The following is a 17,402-nucleotide window of genomic DNA, read 5'->3' on the forward strand; positions in this document are numbered from 1 at the left end:
CAAAAAATGTTAATCCCCTTTAACAAACAGATAACCCTTTTTGGACAGTCAGCAAATTTAGGATTTTATAGCAAGAAAACATTTAGTTACATTACTGAATTAAACACTAACCCATTTGAAATTTTTTCACATGACACCATCTACAAAATAATTGAGCTAAGGAGGAACAGTGATACCAATGTTTCGTGCCTGTTATAGCTGAATTCTGTTTCCTGAAAGAAGAATGCTTACCAACTGTAAATAAGTTCACAAGGTGTATTCACTCAACGTGTTTAAATGGACTCAATACTAAGAAAGGAACAGTTTCTTCACAAAATTTTCTGACTGCTTATATACTAGAGCTCCTCCAGAGTAAGTGCCTTTCCCTTCCATTTTATTTACATAAATATGTAAATAAAAAGTAAACAGATTTAAGATTTTATATACATATCAGTACCCATAGGAAGCATGCTTTTTCTGCTGACTTACTGAAGAGTAACTAGGCCATTTTACAATGAAAAACAAATCAATGCTCAAAACAATACATTCAGGGTTGTTTGTTTTTTCCAAGGAATAAATCATCATCAACAAAAAGCACCATTTTGCATACAGATTTGTCTGACAAAGATAGTTAAAAAACCCCAAAATATTCTGCAGCACCCCAATAAAGACAAAAACCCCTCTACCTAAATTTCAACATACTCCAGGAATTCACAGAATTCCAACATGCCCACTTGCTCCTCTCTAGGCTGACATTTCTTTCCTGTTTCTTAGACGTGAACAAGTACTGCTTGTGGACAATTAGAAACTTCTATGTAAGAAAGAGACAATATTTTATTAGAGAGAACCTCTGAAAATAAATCAAAGTTAACTTACTGTACTGAAGCACACCATAAGCTGCATCGCTTCTGCATATCCTTAAATGCCTCCTTTCTCTGTATATTTGCTCCTTGTCAGTTTTAACAGGAGAAGGTGAATAGCACTCAGTACTGGACCCGCCAGAACTTCATTATTCATGATGTAGCACCTAATGGGACAGCAGAAGAGCGTTAGCTTTAATAATTTAATAAAAAAAAAAATTAGAAAGGGGGGAGAAGACAAAATTACCTTGCAAAACAAAACCAATTTTCTATTCCCACCAACTTCTAGGTTTGAATTCTACCCGTTTGTGAACACAGACTAATTCTGGTGAAATTGCAAGATTCATTCACTACACACTTCAGAATTAACTGTACTGAAACGGGACACAACTATTGAAGGGTAAACTAAATGAGTGAAATCTTACTAAATTTATAGAATAGTTTAAACATTTGAATCTAGTTATATTCCATATTGATCAAAATTCTGAACATGCATTTATTAATCAGCAGTCCACTAAGTTTAGAGTTTCTGAAAGTCTTGCTAATCACTGCCAGCAAATTTAGAAACTAGAATCCATAAGAACATTGATCCCAGTAGACTCAGGACTGGGCTACACCACAACATGTGGGGAATTTGGTACATGTAGGACCTTCTCTTTCTGTCTGCAGAGGTGGAAATTTCATTGCACTATAAATGATTATTTTCAGATGCTTGCATAAACTAAGTTGATTTTTTTTTTGCAGCATATGCTAGTTTTCACTTAAAAACTACTCTACAGCTCCCTCCCACCATATTCATCCCTATATTTCGCCTCATTTTTTAACAGGAAAGCAAGAGGGATTTTTCTAATTGAAAATGCCTTTCAGCTTTCTCTTCCTAAGACACGACACACTTTAAAACACAAAACTGAATTTGGCAGAAACTGAACATCTTTTTATATTTTATAAAATGGAGACGTGCAAGTAAATTTAATTTGTGGTCAAAAGAGACACAATGTTTCCTTCAAATGTATGGTAGGATAGCTCAAAGTGCCTGTAAAATGTGTTCACTGATGCAAATGCTTAGAACATTATCTACTGCCAGTAGCTGCACTACTGGCAGTAGATTACAAGTGCAGAAAATATCTATCTACTACAGCAGAAAACTGACACTTTATACATGCTCACAGCTAGGCAGAAAAGTCTAACAAAGAGTAAAAGCATTTTTAATAATGACAAAAATCAGGTTTTAGATAAAACTTTTCATACACCATAAAATCTTACCTCACTGAATTTGTGCTGATGAATAAAAACATTAAACGAAATTGTTTACTATAGGGTTTTTCCTATCCTTGTAACAATGGGTCTTTAAAATCTGAAATAGGCACAACCTGAGGTCTACAGTCTTGAAAGCAACAAAACCATGTTATAGTGGCCACCTAGCTTTTATGACTAGTACAATTCTCAGTTTTGAATTTCCTCAGTGCACTGAATTTCACAGACAACTTGAGATTTAAGTGAAAATGTTGTTGTTCACGTTTTATTAGGCCATTCTTTCTTTTTACTGTCACACTTCTGTGCCAGAAGAACATTTCCCATCACCTGTTGACAGACCAGACTTATGAAATCTGAAACTGGAAAATTTCTTTCATGGATCTGTACAGAGCAGTAAAGTCTTGATGGGAATGATACCAGATTACACTGGTCTAAGCACAATTCAGTAAGTTTATAGGGAAGAACACAAGCACAGGATGTATTGCTGCTCCAATGATGGTTTCCACCATAGCTTCTTTCCACATTTCAGTCTCATTAAGCACGACCACCCGAGATTAATGTACATACGCAGCCACTGTGATAATTCTTTTCCACCATGTTATCTGAAGGTAAGAGAAATCACAGAATCAGTTAGGTTCAAAGAGACTTCTTGAGATCATGTAGTCCAACCCCCTTGCTCAAGGAGGGTCACCCAGACCAGGTTGTACAGCACCATGTCCAGACAGTTTTCAAACATCTCCACAGACAGAAACTCCACCACCCCTCCAGGGAACTTGTTCCAATATTTGGCCATCCTCACAGTAAGAAAGGTTTTTCTTTTGTTCCGAGAGAATTTCAAGTGGTTTAATTTGTGCCCATCACCTCTTGTCCTATCAGTAGGCACTACTTGACAAAAGCCTAGCTCTTTCTTCATTCTCTCCCAGCAGGTACTTATACATGTAACAAGATCCCTGCTGAGACTCCTCCAGACTGAAAGTCCCAGTTCTCTCAGCCTCTCTTCATATGATGGATGCTCCCACCACTTAATGATCTTTGTGGTCCTTCTATGGACTCACTCCAAGAAGTCCACATATTTCTTAGACCGGGGAGCCCAGAAGCAGACATGGTACTCCAGATATGACTTCATCAGTGCTGAACACTGAGGAAAAGGATCACCTGCCTCAGCCTGCTGGCAGTGCTCTTCCTAATGCAGCACAGGGTGCAGGAAGGCAGAGTGTTGGCTAGTATTCAACTTATTGTCTACCAGGACCCCAAAATCCCACGCTGCAGAGCTGCTTTTCAGTCACTTGGGCCCCAGCATGTACTAGCAGGACTTGGAAGTGCCCTTGTTGATCATGATATCTGTCTCTGCCCAATTTTCCAGCCTGTCTGGGCCCATCTGAATGGCAGCACAACTAATCAATGCATACAGTATTGCGCAGTAACTCCTCACCATCATTGTATTGTCTGCAAATTTGCAGAGGGTGTGCTCTGTCCCATCATCAGGTTATCAACAAAGAGGTTGAACAGTACTGGCCCCAGTATCAGTCCCTGGGGTGCACACCAATTATTGACTTGCCTCCAACAGAACTTTGTGCATTAACATTATTCTTCAGCAATTAACATAAGAACTTTGGTTTGTTTGTTTTAAATTCATGATTTTTTTCTTGGTTCAAATTCCATAAATATTAATACACATGCTACCAATTAAATAACTTGTGAGTACAGTTTTTCTATTTGAACCATCTGCAGCCGAAAGAACTTTCTGAAGCAAAATGGGAAGGAAATCCAAGTACTAAAAAACCTAAGAGCACATGGATTTATAATGGAGACTATCTAAAGACAGGTTTAAGTCACTGTGTCCTCAGTCTGTGCCACTAGTTTCTGAAGATGTTTTTATTCTGCATTATCTTTGTACTATTACCAATACTACACGTATTTTACCATCACTTCCCTTTTGACAGAATTAGGTCTCCATAAACATGTACAGATCTGGAAGCAGAGTAGAAGTGTTTGAAAACAAACATCTGAAATGTTGGGCAGCATATAAAAGCCAAAACATTATCATTGTTTTTACCACTATTTGTCTTATATTATATAAGGAAGTTACACTGGATTATTTTTTTTGTACTAGTATCACAACAGCAAGCCAAAATTGTAAAGACCTTTTTCTTCTGAAAGCAAAGCTGCTGTTAAATTCTGTCACAAAGCACTTTTTCCACACAGAACTGCTAGTAAAGCAAGTGGGAAACGTGCTTGAATTCCAGCTCCATAGGCTATGGGACCCTTGCCATAAGACCAAAGAGTCTAACTACTCAAAATCCCACATTTTAGTTCATTTAGTTCATGCACAGTCCCTGTGGTGTTTTTTAAGACCATTATCCAAATGAACACTTGAAGTTACTGATATCATATTTGTGGCATCAGGATTTTCTAAAGATAAGTTCAGGTGCTCCAACACCATCAAGGACCATTGTCTCTAGAGTTTTAACTCCATCAAGTGGCCTTTAGATCAAATAGAGCTAAGGTAAGCTCAATAATAATTAAGAAACCCAAAAACCCAAAAACCACCACAACTAAACACCACCACAAATAACCACTAACACCACTCACTGGTCTTTCAGGTTGCAGATGTGAGGGAGAAATGAAGTAACAAGCCAAGAAATATCCTTGTAAAAATACATTACTTTTTTAAATCCTCCATGCCTTAAGTGCTGCTCAGGAAAGACCAAACTCAGAAACTGGATTACACTAGGCCAGCTTCTACAATACTAAGCAGAATTCTGCCATCAAGGATGTACTACTCAAAAAGCCCTTCATCTAGCCCAAGCATAGAGAATTTCATTCAGCTGAATCCAATGTATACAATCAGCAGGGTAAAAGTAGCGTGTGAACTATACTTCTGGAGCCAAGGTTACACAATAACTAGATTGATATTGTATAAATTGATTCCTTGCTATTTATAGATGTTAACTGATTTGACCAATACTGTAGCATGCATTTTGCACATGTATGTGGCTGGGTATTATTCTCTGCCCACTCAGCGTATTTATATCTATATATGTACTAGATGTGTTGCAGTACTTCATTAAATTACTTAACACCTTAAAATTCTGTACATACAAAAGCTGCCATTATTTTAAAGAAAATAAAATTCTCAGATACATCTATTCAAAATAAAGCCCAACAGAAAATGTTTTTAAAGTGTATCATGTTAGATATTAGCTTTGTAGATTATGTTCACCTTCACTAAAATTTTTGCTTGCATTATTAAACATCATTTAAAAAGACATAGTGCAGTGGAATGTATTAAAACACCCAGACAGCTGCAAAATATCTATGGAAATTGTGACTGAAATATCTTACGATTTGAAAAGAAAAAAAGGAATGAAGTAATTTTCTAAAAAAATGTATACGAATATATACATAAAATACAAGTTAGAGACATTAAAAAAAAACACCGAAAAGAATATTGCTTATGTAGAATACCTACTGAGATAGTTTTAAGTCTGTTCCTCATTATTTGCGAATGTTGATGTGCTTGGGCCTAAAATTAGACTTACTCGATCAGTTATGTTGCGGTTCTTGGCTGCGATACCCTTTCAGCCTGCCCCTACACTGCCCTCTTGTGCGCTAACGTGGTAATGCACTAGCTCAAGATTGTTTCAACAGTGAGCAGCTTCTTCAGTACAGAGAGACACAATGGGAAAGGAGTGACATAGCAGTTGCACGCATGGGAGAGAACTCCTTGGCCTTAATTTGCTGCTGCAGGAGGATTCAGCAAGAAAAACGAATTTAACACACCCACAGGCGTTCTTTTCTGAACTGGCACTATAGCTCGAGACTATTAAATATTTATTTTGCAAATAAAACTAGTTCACTAATTATTATAATTATTCCTATTATATGAATAACAATTATTATAATAACAACCATAAAAAACTGTAATTGATTTTAAGTGGAAATAACCTGCTGTAACTCATTATGCAATTCCATCTCTTGGCTGTAACAGGAATCAAGATATTCAACTCCTTCACAGCAATGTGTATTTCTTGGCTTTAAGCAGGTCTGTGCTTATCCTGCTTGTAATGACTGTGACATTAGTGCACTTCTGAACCAAATCTGGTTAACTGTACCAACAACCTGCTGGCCATTACCTGGATCTTGCAGATATTTTGAATTTTATTTTCAGTTGTGCTTACCCTTCTAACTTTCTTACATTTCTAGCACCAGTAATCTTAATGCTTTAAGCATTTAAAAAGCATTTAAATAATATGGTAACTCTACTGCTATACCAGGAAATCAAAATTTGGAAATCCTGGGCAAAGTTATTCAGCTAGTTTTCAGTTATACAAATTGGATGCTTATTTGCATACGTTATTATGTTATGTTAGTAAAAACATGTAGTGAGGAAAAGAGGAAAGGAATTGATGGAGGGTCATCTTCAATAGTTAGAACTACAATAGCAGTAATCCATAACTGTATCTAATAATGGAAACTCTAGCTGCAGTCCTTTCAACAATGTCACTAATGGTTGCTGTAGAAATAACAATGTCATTAAACCAAAACTGAAAGCAGGGAGCATCTGGAAGCTCAAAGCCCAGTATGCAGCATCTCTAGTGTTAAATTTCTAACGTTAAATTTTATTTACAGGATTGTATTTCTCACACATAAATCATATTCTCTCAGTCTTCTGCTTCCCACACAGCTGCACCTCCACCCACCCTACTTCAAGGCTGTACTGTTTGTGCAAGGTAATATTCATCGCTGCATATAGTAAAATGATTCTACCTCCAGTTACCCAACAGTGCTTCTTTTTCACTCCATATCATTAATAGTTAGTCATCGAGCTATTATTCATTCTCCGAATGCCTAAATTGAAATATCACTGATAGGTTTACATCCTTAACAACTGCACATAATATGGAGAACTGTATTTTGATTGGTTGCATCTTCACATGTTCCCATTTCTGCTTGCAAACACTCTTGTTGTTGAAGAATGTGTATCAACAACAGGCTTCAAGATATTTCATACCAATTAATATTTAAAACATGTCTTTACCTCCACAGCAATGTCACTCGTTTGAGTTACTGCAGATTTTCAGCCCAAAAGTAAACCTCTCTGCCAGCCAGTATTAAGCCAAGTACCTGTTAAGCCTTGGTTCCAGTACAAAAAACCACATATGTATATGTATCTCTGATTTTACCTTAAACAATACTCCTTCTCTATATGTAAAAGCATGACATGTTAAATTACCTAAAATATTTGATCGCATAGTGAAAATTATTCCTGTAAACATAAATGCTACTTTTTTTTAAAGCTTCATATTTATTATATTTTACTCAAAAGAGTTACTATATTTTACTCAATTTTACTCCACATACACAGTAGGGAGCACCCCAAGTAGATGAGGTAAGAGTGAAATTCTTTATAGAAAAAAATGTGTTGATAGGCACAGTCAAATTTTATACTCACTAGGAAAGAGTGCAGGATATGCAAGGACTTTAAAAAAATATTGTATCTAACTTTAGATACATGTTTGCATTAGCATACTTTCGTATAATACAGGAAGGGGTGCTGGAAGACTACCTTTTGCTATACTAAGCATGAAGTGGGTTCAATGAGGTCAGCTGCTACTTCAACATAGACCCAACTGAACAGACCCTCTATCATCTATAACTTATCCCTTTACTAAGATAGTAACAATGTTCAGAAATAAGTCGTAAGGTCAGGGAATACTGCAGCAGCAGGGATACTTAAAAGCTGGCATCTCTGTAAGTAAATTCTCCATTTGGTAAGGAAAGTATGTTTACTGTTCGAATCCCATGTCTTGTTTGTGGATGTTTTTGGGCCAGTATTAGCAAAGGACTTAAAATTCTGCATTCCTTTTAGACCGCCCATGCTTCAAAAGCACTACAAGCAAGCCCAAACACCCAAACTTAATACAAGTAATATCTCGGCACACAAGGAACTTTTGTTCATGTAGTACTACAGCAACACCTTGTTCCACACATAGACCTAGCCACTGCATCTTACAGTCACAGATTATTTTACCCGCAAACAAAACAAAGAATTATTTGAATTTTTAATAAGGGAGGTGAGAATAACAGGGAGCACTGTTATTCCCTCAGACTCCAAAGAAAGCTAGAAAGGTCCTTTACCCATTTTCTCCCAGGATATTATCAACTCAGACAGTACAAGGAGGTTTTCTGCAGGTCTTCCAAAGGAAGGCAGAAATGGAGAAACAGGTAAGGCAGTGTTTCCTGAGAAGCGGAGGGTAAAGTGAGGCTTCTGAAGGGAGTGCAGAAGCAATACGAGTCTAAAATGTGTAGGGAAGTACTTAACACTTAAACCAGAGTGTGTCCATATTCCTTTTTATTTTTTAACAAAGAAGATTAAGTGACAGAGGGGACAAATAAAATAAATAAATACAAGTATTCTATCACATTCTACCCTTACTTCTATCAAAGAGTTGTTCTCAGGTAATTATGCACCTTGTATGCCAAGCTCTTCAAACAGGTGCCTCCAATAACTCACCTAGACATAGTATGCTTTCAGCATTGAGGGAGATGATATTTTATAATACCTTCATCTGAATTTGTCTGTTGAATATAGATGTGTGTATATATATCATGCATATATTCACACAGTTACCACCACTTCATTTTCTTCCCCCATTGAAAATACTGAGTGTTAAAAAAAAGGTCTTTTTCAGTTATCCATACTGAAAATAGAAAAAAATTGTTTTTATTAGCAAATACTTTATTGTTATAATTGTATGCAGTTATCTATTCCTTTAGTTAGTTTTTATTGCCAATGGATTCTTAGTCTTTCCCCAGTGACGTAGTATTTGTCACTATTCTGGGCATTAATCCAAGTCCAAAGATAGGAATGAAAATTATAGGCTCTTCCTACATAGCTTTCCTTTTTAGCATCTTCATGCAGGCTCCACATTAGCAACTTCTAACTTCTCTCAGATATCTTCCTAGATAAGTCACTCTCCAAATGGATCAAAGTGAAATAAATTCAGCTCACTGCTACAGGGGAATTAATTCTTTAACTTCTTACTAAAAATACACTTATTTTTTTGAAATTTAAATAAAGCAAATAGTTTGTTCATGGTTGTTGCTTTCTTGTAGCATAATCTATAGTATCCATCATATTAATATCTGAGATAATATATTAATGGAATTTTCTTCACAATATTTTGTAAAAATGGAAAATATTATCCTCATTTTAGCAATAAGGAACCCATGCACAGAGAAAGCATACTGCATGTTCAATACCACAAGAGAAAAACTATGCTGAAATCAGGAATACCTTTCTGAAAATATGATTTTCCTGTTTCCTATTTCTTTTGGTATTTTGGAAAATATTCCTATGTATTCTTACTGCTATTCGATGATGCGAATTAAATGGAATGCTGAATCCATCTTTTTGATTTGATCTTACTCATCATACTACCTTAATGGGCAGAAGTTTTAGTCATGGGTCAGGATTCATACTGCCAGATGTTAAACTAACGAGCTGGATATGCTAAAAATACTAAGTATTAACTGACAAAAAAAAAAAAAAGATAAACAGATCTAATTCACTCCTAGTCTGAATTAATTGACAGCAAGTATTTTGAGGCAGAAGACAGAACTAAGGTGTCACTGATACCATCTGTCACTTGTGCTTTGACACAGGGGAGATATTTGTAAAGCACATCCACATTCTACTGCTAATGGAAAATCTCTGATTATACAGAGCCTCTACATAGCAGTAGGGATGTATTTGACAAAACATTGCTCTCTACATGTTTACCAAATCCCCTGGATCATATCAAGTAGGTACTTTAAAAGAGACTGTTTTACTGAACTTTAAATGGACATATTGACAACACATTAGAAATCTGCTAGACTTTTCTTCCTTTCCTCTTGAGGCCCTTCCTCTTTCTTCACTTCTCTATTTATAATAATGAAAAAATAAGGAAACCGTATTCGCATGTAGTTCTTCAACCTCACTCTAAAACAAAATTATGAACTGTTGCCAAAAACTTCTTGGCTGCCTTTCACAATGAAAGGTATTAACTTGGGGTTAAAATGAGCTATCAGCTAAGATTACAAGTTGAGTGGTGATTGGGAAGCACTGAATCACCTAAGATAAAACATTAGAAGTGGCAAATCAGAAAATACTTCTGAAAGAACAATTGGAGAGGCTGTAAAAACAATCAAAAGATAAATGTCAGGGAATTAGCAAAACAGCATTTGACAAGCCCAATTGTCTCCCATTATTTTTGTCCTACCATTTTAAAATCATCACTTCCCAGAGTCCATTTCTAGTTTTCTCCCTCTTTCCTCCTTCCCTGTGCTAGACATTTTGGGAAAACAAAAACTACCTATTCTTCTGCTCCTCCTCAAAATACATCAATGCATCAACCCTCCAATCCTGTGTTACTGTAGAACCTACTACAGGACTTTACACATACAAACATAGTCTTTCAGATATAAAAGGAAGAAAAACACAAAAGAAGCATAACAAATTAATCCATTACATCCTACAGGTGTGTGTAATTGGTTAGCTCTTATGCTATATTCATACAATACCATATATCATTTAGGGGTTACACCATTGACTTCACTTTGTCCAAGCTTTCACCATTAATGTTTTATCCTTGAGTCAGATTATTTTAAAATAACAAACAAGAAAAAAACTTATGGGGAGTTCAGTTTCCAAAAGCATAGCAAAAATGTTCCGTCACTTGGTACATCATAAATAAACTATGATCTGTTTATTGTCTGTAACATCTGTAAATATCTTTATGTATATGTGTAACATCACTGTCTATATCTTAAATACTTATGGTGCTCGATTCAGACATCAGCTTTCTTAATCAGATTTGCAACATCTTATCTCCCCACACTCTGCATAGAAACAAAGAGAAACATGAGTCTGAAACTGATCAAGACCAATAAATGGACAAACAGTTGTAAGGAATACAAAGTTATCAAAATTGTTAGGAATAAGCCAACAAAAGACAGAAGAAGTTTGACCAATCTCTGACACAATTGTCAGAGACTGTACTTAATTTTCGTCATGTTTTTATAACACAACACTTTTGAGAGAAAGAATTGGAACAATATCAGTATTTTTATTTTCTGTCCCTGACAAACATCTTTGAGCATGTCACAGTGTCCACAATGGATTCTGAGTTCAGGACTCGCTTTTACCATTTGTTTTGAATTGTCATTGCGTTTGCAGAAAATTTTCCACTAGGGCCTGTGTAAGGGGTGCCGAAGCGAGTGAGAAGGCTGCCACAGATGCCGCCTGCGTTAAGCCGAGCGGCTGTAGGGCCGCTGGCGCTCTGCGGCAGGCAGCTCAAACAGGTCGAATAGCGCCCCCTGGCGCCTGCAGGGCGGAGCACGGCGCTCACCAGCAGCCGGCCTGGAGCGCTGCGCCTTAACAGCGTTAACTACGTCCTGCATGGGAACGCGCGGCGGAAACGGGGGAGGATTGCGGTGGTGCCTAATTGCAAGACGCAGCAAAAAGCTGCGGTCCCTGACCCTTGCTGGGCGACTTCATCTCAATATAGCTTAGAAATGAGCTGTATGAGTATATGCCCAAGTAAGAACCACTTGGTTCTGCAAAGGAATTAAAAACATTAGCGAAGAACTTCAGGTAGAATTAATATTGTGTAATGGGGACGCAAGGGATATGCATTTCAAAACATGAGGGAAAGGGTCTTTTCATAGTCAAAGCATATTGTGTTATTAACTAGAAGAAAAATACTGAGTAAATCGACTTAGTTTTCCAAATGAGCCCACAGGTTATCATATTAAAGGCAGCATTTTTTAAGCTACTACAAGCGTACATTCAGTTCGTCATCCATTTCAGAAAATACAGAAGAAGTATTCCCTAAAAAGCAAGGGAATTGGGCCACTGACAAGCATTCGTTCTGAAAACATTCAAGGATTAAAGCACAGAAAAGCAGGGCCAAAACAGCAAATGCTAATAACAGAAATTCATACAGAAATGCCAGTTTTAACCCTTTGAAAAAAAAAAGCATATAAGTAGTAGTCAAAGCAACTTTGGTTATTTCTGTACAGGATCTGTTAAGGCACTGAAGAAATATTATAGTAAAAGTTCTAGAATTGCACATGGCATCACATCATCAGTGAATCATGAATATCCAGCAGAATACCAGCACCTGCAGCATCACCATCTTCTGCTACTGTTCAGAAAAAAAATTGAACCAATTAAGCTAACTGACTGGTAACCACAATGCCATTACACTCAGCATAAATTAAAACTATGCATGTAGCAAAGGAACTTGGCACACTTCACAAAAACACCCTTTATACACAAATATATGCCTACCAAACATCTCTGTGCACATACCTTTCATTCTCTGAACACTGAATGCCTTCAGGCTAGCTGCTGGCTAGCATGTTATCAGTCACTTGTACCTTACTCTCTTGCCTCCAGGCTTCCTACTTGTCTTTACTATATCTATATTTTTTAATCTAAAATAATTCTATAGTATTTTTTTTCTGTAATCTTGTACTCGGAAAGCAAATTTGAATAAAAAACCTTAAGATCCCACAGTTCAACATGAACACTCATGACACCACCAGTATCTCTGCTGTTGCACATTCAGCAAGCAACCTATGATATATACTGTACATTATGGTTCCTTTAAACATTACCAGGACATCCATTTCTGTCATCTAGGAAAAAAAAAGATCTGACGTTAAGGGCTTACAGTCACATAAACATGTATGAAGAAGAACAGACCCGTTATAAAATAAAACTGTAAAAAACAGGATAAGGAAAAAATTGTAGAAACTGAAAGCCAAAGTCTCTACTGGAGAAGCAAGGTAAACCAGCCTATTTAACCCAAAACTGTAACCAAATACCATTGCTTGTATTTAGTCAACACTAAAGGGCCACAGAGTGACATAAAGGAATAAGCTGGTTTTACTACAGTGACAGCTTCTGGCAGCTACCTAAACCAGTTCTTATACATCTTCGTTAATTAAAATTGCTTTAATATTTTTTTTCCTGACAACTAGTCAGCTTTCCCCACCAGCTAAGGCATATTGAGATAGTTTGTATTATACTTTTTTTGGTAGACCTGGTTGAAAACACTGAAAAAAAAAAAGAAATCTTACCTTGGCTTTTAAAAGCCCAAAACCATTGCAGAAGAAATTATAAAAAAAAAAAAAAAAGCCTTCTCAAGAACACTCCTTTTCTACAAACCCAGCTGGTTTGTGGAAACCAGTACCTTTTACCATCTACTTTCAGCTCCAGATAAAACTGGTAATTTTAGTGTGAAATTGCAAAGTAAAAGGGGAGGAAATAATTTTAAAGTGATTGACACTTTGCCTCACTGTCATAGCACTCTCCAAACTATCATACTGCAACAAGGTCTTTTGCTATCTCATATCAGCACACTCTTCATACAGTCCCTCTACTGACTTCTCCTTGTCTCACCACATCTCATCCAAGGCCCACTCTCTCCTCTCTTACTTATTCCTCTCTCCTCCTCAGCCACCCTCTCTTCGTTTGCTCTCAACCACTTAATAGCACCAGCCACACCTGCACCTTATCCACACGAGCCAACCCACCACCCTGAAGACAGCCCACAGCTGTATACTATCAGTGTTAATTAACCCAGCTTCATTCCTCTACAATTCCTCTACAGGTTTTTTGAAGGGCCACACTTGGTTTTCTGCTTTCTCCTACCCTTTCAAATCTGTTCAAGCAGTACAAAAGGAGATATCTGGACCTGCTACCACAACACTTTACGCAAACCCCAACTTTTATAACTTCCTCCTCACTCAAATTCTAAACTTACACCCAGGTACACAATCAAGTAGAGGTAACTGGCTTTTGTTCTCAGCTTCTCTTTTCTCTCCCAATGTAGATAGTCCAGCAGTTAAAAAGTGTGGTATTAACTTCAAGCCTAAGCCCTTAGTTAAGCACAAGCACAGTTAGCTGCACTCACACCTTATTCACTTAGAGTCATCTGAATATAAAGCAACAATTTATTCTCCTATTTATTTTTTCAATTATAGTAAATAACCAAAAATACAGCTACTAGAAGTCAAAAGTACATGGGGTGGGGTTGGGTGAGGGAGAAGTGGAATCAAAGTTCCAAGAAAGGTGAAACATCTAGGAAAGTAAATAACTAGTTCTTTGGGGGCTCATACAGTTTAGCTGAAAAATTACAGAGTCCCAATGCACAGTCATGAGTTCTTACAACAGCTCTCCCGCATTAGCGTGTCTGCCTTCTTGGCTTCATTGTGGCTATTTTGAACCAGAACAACTTTGATTTTGATTTTCCCAGATACAGATCCCATGAATTAATGGGTTGGAGAGAAATGACAAGTTTACATTTCAAACTTGCCATAAGAAAAATTAATATGTAAAGCTTCAAGTTTTCTTATTTAGCTGGGTTTGTGCAACATTTAAATTAAATAAATAGTATATTTCTCACAACCAACTAGTAAGGCAGATCCAGCTGCAGTTCAAGATTTCTTTTTCCCCCTCCAGATGTATTTTTTTGACCACAACTGTGCAGACCATGTTAATCAGGAAGCAGAACATTTTCTTTATCACAAAAGACTGAAGACCCAGTATCCACAATAAGAATCATCAACAAAAGGTTACCAACACTGCCTATACAAAATCCATCACCTATAAGCTTAAAGACTCTATGTTCCTCCAAAACAGATTATGGTAGCTACAACTCATAGAAGAGGCAAAGCTTTACTGGTAACTTCTAGCTCAGTTTAGCACTTGTTCACTAATTTCACAAAGACTACAAGTTCTTAGGAAGGCCAGGTTAGAACTTTGAGAGCATAAACACCCCAAACCATGATTATTTTTAGTACTTTCTGTAATGCTTTATATAGTCCGCCTGAAGACCAGGTGCTTGGTGTTCATTAAACTCATCAACTAAGCAACACAAGCAGACTGCTTACAGTGGTAATATTAAGAGGTTGCATTCCCCTGTAGTCCTCACCAACTTTGCAGGGGTGCCTGATTAAGCTGGGCAGTTTTCATTCCATCTTGCTCAGGCACATCACAAAGGCTCATTTCTCTGCAAAATCTTTTTTAGAAGTGGCCCATAATCACTCATACTGGCAGACTATTAGGTATCTTACAGCTAAATTAATTTATTGTTGAAAACAGTAGTTCTTTTTAATGTTTGCCTTGTGGACAAAGACACTACTAAAAAGTAAAATGATATGTGACCTTTCCAGGAAGGACTCATAAGTCTGATATCAAAGTATCATGTGATTATAACAATCATGTCCTACAAAAAACTGCTCTTTTTTTCCTGTTTTATTCATTCATTTAAAAAAACAGATAAAAGCAAAAGAAATCTCTCTTATGTTTGTCAATTCGTATCACATGGCATTTCTTTTTCTACGTCTGCTTTGCATCTAATCTTTTTAACATATTACATGTTTTCAGATGATCTAGACCACATCCTTGGAATACACAAAGAGCTTATAGTACTGAGTTTTCTCTGTTTTTTTAATGTCTTGTTTGCTTTAATAGATTTAATGCTTGTGAAAGATTGCAGTGGTTTATTGGCATTTGGAAATTTAGATCTCAAGCAGTAACACTAGTGAAGTAAAAGCTGTAGCAGTGCAGGCTTCTCGACAAAGCTCTGCCAACACAGCTCAATGCCATCTTCATCCTATTACTTATTATACTTTCTACTACCTTGCCCAGTGGAGATGTTGGGCATATTGCTATGCAGTTCCTTGGTTCATTACCGGAGCCTTTTTTGGCAGTCATACTTACGTCACATCTGCCACTTTCCAATACCACTTAGTTCCATTGATGTTAAGCAAAAACTTAGCACTCCCCTTTCCCCAGCTACAAATTAACTTGTGATCCCAAGGTTAATACATCTGATTGTTGCAACTCATTATTGCTTATCTTTTCTGTTCATTCAGCTGGTCATTCGGTTTGAGGCGTATTCTCTCTCTGGTCTTCCAGATGGGAAAATTTCTGCTGTGAAAATCTTCCCAAGAACCTCTTCAGTGACCAAAAACCTCTCCTTACTTTCTCTGTTCTGGTTTTATCATGATTGCTCTTCCTGCCCAACCTTAATTCTTTGTGGATCCTTAGGATTCTCTTGCAGGATTTCTGCTCATAAATACTAAAGTTACCAGTATTGATTCCTTTTCACTGGGTGTTGCTCTAACTCATTTTAACCTGCCTTAATGTGTTTCTACATTTCACAGAGATTTATGATCCTTTCTGTTTCCTTTTTTGGTCACAACTTCCTTTGTGTCCTTCTTTTTGGAAGATGCCTTCAGTGTTTTTTTTATAATTGCCCTGCCCCTGTGGTTTAATGTTGTTGGCATCCTTCAGAGCTTGGCCCTCCACCACAACCACAGAAGTAAACAATTGTACAAAGTGTCCTGCAGCAAACTCAGAGAGAACATAATACAAACTCTGGATTATGGATTTTCCATGCACCTTGTAATTTTATTCACAATGTACTACTAGTCTCTGCTAAGATTAAAACCAGTATTAAGCCTTTCATACAATAACCACATCCCAAAGAACAGCAAGGAGCATAGAGCAATCCTGAGCATAGAGCATCAAAGCCTACCCTCATAGTACAGGAAAAAGTTACTCTACAGAATCTTTTCAGAAGTGCCAATTCCTTTCCCTAATTCACTACTGCTATACTGAATTAAAGCTTTTAAGTTTACAAACACTGCTCGGCATTGTGCCAGTATGACCATACAAGTAAAATTCTAGGACTCTTAAATAAATGGGTGCCACTTTCAGGTAATGGCCCCCTCGCATATTAAGAGTTGCACAGTGGGATCTTGACTTAATTTGCATCAAATAAATGCTTGAAGAATATATCTGGTTAATAACAAGGCCATACAGGAGAAAGCATTTGCACAAACCAGAAATTATTTTCTAAGGTAACAAATGCACACCCCAAACTGGAATTAAAACAAAATCACAGAACTCAGAGAGACTATTGTAGACTATGTGGGTGTTAGATGAAAAGATTTTGTGAGGAAGTTACTACGGTCTTAAACATGTAGAGTCTGGTAGAGTACTGTCACGAAAACCTACTATACACTTTATCACACTTTGCTTTAAAACAGCTTAATTCCCTGCTTTTACACAAAATTCTTTGTACAGTCCAAGAAAAAAAAATGTTGCTGCTAAATCACAAGAACTTTCTCTGCACCTTAGGCCTCTAAAATTTTCTCTGCTGACTCATGTCATCTGACTGGTCACACAAGAATACATGTCAGCTTGTAGCTTGTCATGGAGCTGATTAGAGATTTTTTTTTGAA

Source organism: Falco peregrinus, chromosome 8 (genome assembly GCF_023634155.1).
Source record: "Falco peregrinus isolate bFalPer1 chromosome 8, bFalPer1.pri, whole genome shotgun sequence".
Classification (NCBI taxonomy): domain Eukaryota; kingdom Metazoa; phylum Chordata; class Aves; order Falconiformes; family Falconidae; genus Falco; species Falco peregrinus.